Source organism: Solanum lycopersicum, chromosome 12, assembly GCF_036512215.1.
Source record: "Solanum lycopersicum chromosome 12, SLM_r2.1".
Taxonomy (NCBI): domain Eukaryota; kingdom Viridiplantae; phylum Streptophyta; class Magnoliopsida; order Solanales; family Solanaceae; genus Solanum; species Solanum lycopersicum.
Window position 1 is genome coordinate 61,312,016 of NC_090811.1, and position 8,338 is coordinate 61,320,353.

The window sequence follows — 8,338 nt, forward strand, 5'->3', positions numbered from 1 at the left end:
CAATTAAATAATTCCCCAATTAAATAAATTGATTTCCTCATAACTAATACATATACTTATTCCACGTTCCAATCACAAAATAAGGTAATAGTTAATTTATGATGATTCTCTCTTCCAATGGCATATTCTTTCTTTTCCTTTTTTTTTTCCAAGGGCATTTTTAACACTGGTTTAGTGTAAATTAACTCCAATTCACCATATACTAAAAATAAAAAAAGTGTTGTTTCTTTCCTATTTTTTTTTTTCTCTTCAATAATATTTTTTTATTTATATGTTATTATTTCATAAAACTATCATTTTCTTTTCAGCTATTCACCTTATAAAATTCATATTGTTTTCTTACCTAAATATTAGTATTAATTTTTTTATACAAATATAATTTATAATACAATTAACTTTATAAAATATATACAAATTATATGTATAAAACTTAATTAATAAAATCATACACCAAATTTAAAATTAAAATTAGCTTTATAAAGATATTACATAAAAATAATTAGGCATTTTAAGAACGTATTTAAAATCTTCATCTATAACATGTCAAATTAAAAGTTCATATAATACAAATAATGAAATAATAATACGATAATATAAAAAGAGATTTAGTATTGATGTCACGACCCAAAACGAGCCGTGAGTGGCACCCACACTTATCCCTCTATGTGAGCGAACCAACTAATCTAATCCCAACGTTTTCAAACATGATAAACAGAATAAAATGCGGAAGATTTAAAACTCAATAATATAACCAATAAATAACTTCTAAAACTCAAAACTTATCATTATCCCCAAAATCTGAAAGTCATCATCACAAGAACATCTATCCTCAAATTACTAAATCTAAGAGTATCTAAGAAGCTAAAATAACTAAACAGCTAGTCCATGCCAGAACTTCAAGACATCAAGACGTGAAGAAGAAGATCCAGTCCAAGCTAGAAACAATAGCTCACCCTGAAATCTGACGTGATGAAGACTGGCTAGAGTTGCGGTTGAGTTGAAGACGACGGTACGTTTGCTGCACTCCACAAATAACAAAGAGAAAACATACAAGTAGGGGTCAGTACAAAACATGAGTACTAAGTAGATATCATCGGCCAACTCAAAATAGAAAGCAATATATATCAGATAATATCATAAAATAAACTACAATACTCAACAGGTAGCAGCAAACAATACAAAAATCATTGATAATAACGCCAAGTACACCCACGAGGACTCAAGCCTCCATACCATACTCATTTGGGGAAATAGGTTCATTAATTTGAGTATATTAACATAATTCAAGATTCATTCTCTTTACTATCCTGGTGTCGGAACGTGACACTCCGATCCTCCTCATACTATCCTGGTGTCGGAACGTGACACCCGATCCATTAATGCTATCCTGGTGCCGGAATGTGACACCCGATCCATTAATACTATCCTGGTGCCGGAACGTGACACCCGATCCATTAATACTATCCTGGTGCCGGAACGTGACACCCGATCCATTAATACTATCCTGGTGCCGGAACGTGACACCCGATCCATTAATACTATCCTGGTGCCGGAACGTGACACCCGATCCACTAACCTCATTCTTTTAGTTCATCAAGCCTTCTTTTATACCAAGGCATCATCATTAACAAAGAGGTTTTAAGATTTAAGATTCAACAGCCTCATCATGCTTATTTTATCACAATCATATATAATCACATCATACGAGCACACAATTAAGCATATAGAAGACTTTACAATACTACCCAATACATATCATTCGCTATTAAGAGTTTACTATGAAATAGCATAAACCATAACCTACCTCCACCGAAGAATTCGCGATCAAGCAAGCTATCCCCCAAAACTTTGCTTCCGTCTTCGTTCCTCTCTCTCTCGCTCGTTCGACCCTCTCTTTCTCTTTTCCTGATTTTTCCTTATTCCAACTCTTTTTCTTTTACCCTAATTACCATATAATTAAGTATCAAAGATGGTAAAAGTAACCCACTAATTAATTCGAGGTTATCTCCTTTAACCCCCAAGTAATTAAATTATTAACATTCAACCACTAACTTTATAATTATAAGCAGGAATAGTCCAAAGCGCCCCTTAAAACATTTAACAGAAATCCCACCCAGTCAGGGTTACGCAGTTTGTGACGGGCCGTCGTGCCTGCGACGGTCCGTCCCGCTTAGTCGTCACAGAGTTCAGAGACTGAATTTCACTAAAGGGCCTGTGACGGTCTGTCGTGCCCACGACGGTCCGTCCTGCCATGTCGTCGCGAAGTTCAGAGAGTTATTTTCAATACCCAATTTTTCAGAATTCTAAGTGTTTTGGAACGAGACACCCTCGACGGTCCGTCGTGCCCATGACGGTCCGTCGTGGGATCCGTTGACTCAGACAGTTATTACCAGAAAATAACTCTACTGCTCAAAACGACTAACAGGTCGTTACAATTGATGAATAGTGTCACACCATGATACTAAAATATAGGTTGGAGATGACCTAATCCAACCAACTAAACATTGCACTATCTCATGTGTGATTTATTTTGAGATTAGATATTCAAATACAATCAACCAAAAAACCCTTAAGTTATTGCCTTAGACATATTGGCCTCAAAACTACAAATGAGAGCAAACAAGCATTTTCCCCTATTAAAATATGTGTGATGAATATAGTTAATGTAAAAACTCATGTAAATAAGTAAATAACTAAATAACTACATGTTGTAAGCTACAAAATCAGTGAAAAACAAACTATTGAAATAGCTCATCTTAGAACAACTTTTAACTTGTTCTCCACCTGTTCTCTCACTTTTCACTGCATCCAAAATACAAAAAGGATGTTTACTAGTGGCAAGAGAAAGATGGTATAGTTACATTTGAAAGAGAATTTACTTGCAAATAGTTTATTTCCTCATCTGTAAGTGAACGTTCCATGGACCGATAAGCTATCCTATAGCAATGACTTGTCATTCCTTTCTTATTGGTGAAGTTGTTGATCAATTTCACCTGACAGTAGTAGGAACGGAAGCGACAGTCACTACCACGAACTCATGTAACAAACACGAAGTACATGATGACCAAGAAATCTGTCTGGAGCCATCCTTCGAGTAGGGGATGATAGGCCCACCCTCTACCCTTCACCACTTAAATACAAGAGTTAGTTCACTACACGAACTCATGTTACAAACATGACCCTATTATCCAATGTAGAACTGGCCAAACTATACGCTTTGGCTTCACAAGACAACCCTATCACCCTGCTCCCACCCCAGGGTATGAATATGAAAATCAATCAACTCAATGCTTAAGACCAAATTACTAGACTTGGCATAGCTTACTTTGAGGTTTGAATTTATTAAGCTAATAAGAGTCAGTCCGACACATTGATGAAGGGCCCCTCAATATCTACAAGTTAAATTTGGCAGTAAGTAGAATCATAACATGGACATACCTGTTGGGATCGAATTCACGCATACACACTAGATGAATAAAGAACACAATAACTTTCTAGAGAAAGAGATGAGAGATCTAGAGAGAGAAAGAGAAAATCCAATATTTCGTGGTAACACCCCGTGAGTAAACTTCCATGGCGATGGGGTATATTTATATTAATAAATCAGAGTATTTTTTGTTACAGAGAATAAATAGTAAAGCCTAAACAGTTATATATATTAATCAGACTCCACAACCTAACAATACCTCCTCGGCAAGGTCTCCAGCAATTCCTCTAACAACTTCACAGAGATTGTTCTCGGTAAATGAATCACTGATCTAGAAGCTCATGTCTTTATAACAAGGTGGATACTGCAATAATTAAGGAACTTAAGTCTCTTAAACAAGATCATGAAGTCTAACAGATTCATAGACAAAATTATGTAGTGATAAACTCAATGGACCCCCTGAAGTACATTTTTAAACAAAAAGTTATGAACTTAAGGTATGTTTGGTATGTTTTCCAATTTTTCAATGTTTTGGTTGGACAAAATGTTTTGGAAATCTCGGAAAACAATGTTCCATAAAAATGAGGAAAATAACTTTCCTAGTGGAAGTAGGGAAAATAAGTTCCGCGAATGACGTTTCAAGTTCATTGTCTCCTCCCCACCTTGACATCCTAGCACCCACCACCCCTCAACTTCCACTCCCCACTCCACCCCACCCCACTTGTTTTCTAGGAGAAAATTTTCCTCTATACTAAACACACCCTTTATAAAAAATGAAATGCTAAAAGCACATGTAAGTGTTGGATTCTTCAAATGCTTAAAACCCCATAAGATAAACATTAGCAAACAAGTCTTACCTATGGATTTCTTCTCGAAATTTCATTTCTATCAATTGTAATTATGAAATACTTAAGTGCTCTCAAATTCTCTTCTGGGTAAAAAAAGCAGACTTGTCAAAAAATAATGTAGTCCTCTTTACGTCCTGAGGGATAAAACACCAACAATGCTTATCGAATGTCACTAATGCTATCAGAAAATGTTGCTTAGCGGCAACCTTGAAATAGGGCAAATTTCGACTGCATCAAGCTCTAAAGCCAGGTATTCTGTACCAGCTCAGCTAGACCAATGACTTTCGTAAGCTGCATCTTGAGTCTTGAGAATTGGGTCCCTTATTCGCTGGATTGGTGCGCAAGCAAAAGAAGAACAGAAGTTTCTCTTTAGCTGCTTCAAATGAATCGATAGTGTTGTGATGTGAAGTACATAAACTAATATACAATCACTCCTTTGTAGTAAAGAGAAACAATTTACAATTTGTATCTTCCTTTCCTCTATGCTGGACTCCTTGTTAGAACACATCCTTAATCTTCCTGCTTTATATCTCCATCAAAATTCCATTTATTGACTGAATTCAAAGTAACGACAGCTGGCTCACATAATTAGAGAATGGCAAATGATGCGTGTGTCAAAAGCATGCTTGACAATCATGAGCCACAGTGAAAGAAATTGTTTCATTAGGTGATAAAGTCTTACTCTTTTAAACTATTGATAAATACAGGCTAAACCTTACCATTAGACTTTAAATGCTATGTTAAGTTATGTTATAATAACATGTAAGGCTAACCAATAAACAGAAATAGAATTAAGATGAAGCAGAAAAAATATAAAATAATCTGAGTCCACAGAAATTACTGTGTCTCTTTAAGAAATTTAATTCCCTCATTATACCCGAGGTTATGGATTAATTTCTCCCAAAATAAAACGGATTAAACCTGTTAAAGAAATAGCAGTACCTCGAACTTCTTTAACTTCAGCGAACTTCAGAACAGGAACAAGTCACACAGACTCAGTCGATCGACACTTTAATTTATTTGAGAGAAAATATATATGCATAGAAGAAGGAAGATTTCAGTGTTTGGAAAAACGAAAATTAACTTCCTTTTATAGCCATTTTTCAGCAAGAAACGTGTTTGTTCAGAGAAATCTGTTCAGACCCGTTTTATTCAGAAAATTGTGTCTTTTGGAAAAAAATAACAACTTTTAGAAAAAATGTGTCTGTTAGGAAAATAACGACTTTTTGGAAAGAGTAATAACTTTTCGGAATGTTACCGTTACCCGTAAATTTATAAGAGATAATATTAACAGGATTTATTTGATTTAACAAAAACTGATTAAATAAATTTTGTCCAAAAAATTTATCAATCAATCATTTGTCAAATCCAAATCTGAGGTCGAGGAAGCGACGACGCGAGGGGGCATCTTCTTCTTAGCTCTTTAAAAAGTAATGAAAGTGTTTCCTTATATAAAGACAACAATTTCCCTTTCTTTTACTGATATGGGAGAAATGACTTTTCATTTGCACTTTGCAAATGACTTTTCATTTTCTCTCCAAAATAGTTCCCTCACTTTTCATATTCTTTTCTTTTCTCATTTACAGTTGTAAACCCCAGCAAGTTAAAACAAAGGGACTTTGGGGAAATCATGTCTTGCCCCTCCAAAATAAATAAAAGAACACCCCCCTCTTCAATACCCAAAAAGTAAAAGAAGAAGAAAGGGAGGATGAGAAAGTTGCATATTAAGCTACTTCTGCTAGGTAACAACCAACAACTATCCCTACTTCTGCACGTTTTATATAATCTTATTAAACAATCTGATGAAATCCAATTCTTAAATGGGCTCCAAAAAACCTCATTTTTGCCCTATTAAATTTTGGATTAGATCAGACTAGCCCAACGAACTTATTCCATATTAATTGCTCTAATTATATATAACAGTTTACACATATTTTACTTCACTAAAAGACAAAAAAAAACGCCTGAATCGATTAGTAATATATCTAGGAATAACAATAGTACGGTGCAGTTGCGAATTGGGGCTGGTTATAATACTTGTGGGGCAGTGTGAATTTGCGTTTTTGCGGGGGTGGGTCAGTTGAAAATGTTTTTGAGAAAATCTTGCAGGTATGGGTACAAATTATAGGATATCATATATCGTTTACTTAGCTATATAATAAATAATGCCACGTTAGTATTAGTCTGTCAATATCTATATATGAGTATCCACATGTGTGTTTCAAAAACATTACATATTAATTTTTTATAAATTTTTTAAATTCATAAATTTCACATTATTATTTTTTACAATACATATATTTTTAAAAGGGCAACTTTCACATATAGCAAACAAAAAATTTATATTTGTATGCTATAACAAAGTTTGCATAATTGTGCTCCATAGCAAACATAAAACTGTATAATTCGCTATACATATACAATTGTATAATTCGCTGGCCTATTTCGCTGCAATTGTATAATTCGCTATCCTATTTCACTACAATTGTATAATTTGCTGCCTATTTCGTTGCAATATTTTTATAAAATTTGTTTTGCATACAATTGAATCGAATTAAAATGTATGTATATTGCATAATTATAAGTGTATAGCAAGAAGATATATGTTTTGCTCTCGCTTTATATAAAAACAGAAACACAATATATACACTTCTGTTGTATAAAGCTAGAGAAAATTATATTTCATTGCAATTGTATAATTCGAAATTGTATAATTTGTTAGCCTTTTTCTCTACAATATTTGTATAAAATTTGCATTTGTCTACAATTGAATTGAAGTAAAATATTTGTAAATTATATACTTAAGTGTATAACACGAAGATATATGTTTTTGCATGTGTATATAAAATTTTCTCTCGCTTTATGCAAAACAGAAACAAAATTTATACACTTTTGTGTATAAAGCGAGAGAGGCGACCGGAGGGAGAGTGGCGAGCAAGATTTTTGGGAGAGAGGCGCCTGACAAACTTTGGCTAACGTTTGCTATGGAGCACAATTAAATCAAACTCTAGCTACTTCATTTATTTTAGATTATTAGTTTACTATTATATACAATTTTCCCTTTTTAAAAACAAGTATAAAATTTTTATATATATAATTTAAACATATTTTACTTCACTAAAACACAAAAAGAATTTGAACCTTTTATAAGATTCTTTTATTGCCCATCAGTAAATCAGAAGCAATAAATTTTAAACTATTGGCAGAGATAAAGATCTCTCCTAAACGATTGAGTATCCTAAAGATAGTAATATTATAATGCACAAGTTATTTTTATTGTCCTTAGCAACCAACGCAAGGAACAATAAGTTCCCCCATTCAAAATAATTAAATAATTTTTGAGGTATGATACATTCTTTTTTTTAAAAAAAAAATTAGTCAATGATTATTTTGTTGCTATTGTTATTTTTGTTGGTTGCTTTTATCATATTCTTCTTCAGGTTAGAAATATTGAAAAATCAATTAAAAAATTTTACACCTTTTAATTAAAAATAAATTCCTGTGAGAAATTTATTTATTTTAGATAGGAGAAAGTAATACTTCTCCAGTTCTCTTAAGCATACTTTTTTATAGGGAAAATTGTATATAATAGCAAACTAATAACCTAAATTAAATGGAATAGCTAGGATTTAATTTAATTATGCTCCATAGCAAACATTAGCTAAAATTTGTCAGCATCTCTCTTCCAAAAATCTCGCTTGCCACTCTTCATTCTCGCTCGCCTCTCTCGCTTTATACACAGAAGTGTATAATTCTGTTCCTGTTTTGTATAAAGCGAGAGAAAATTGTATACACATGCAAAAATGTATATCTTCGTGTTATACACTTAATTATACAATTTACAACATTTTACTTCAAATATTGCAGAGAAAAAGGTCAACGAATTATACAATTGCGAATTATACAATTGCAGTGAAATACAATTTTCTCTAGCTTTATACAACAGAAGTGTATATATTGTGTTTCTGTTTTTGTATAAAGCGAGAAAAACATATATCTTCTTGCTATACACTTATAATTATGCAATATACATCCATTTTAATTCGATTCAACTGTGTGCAAA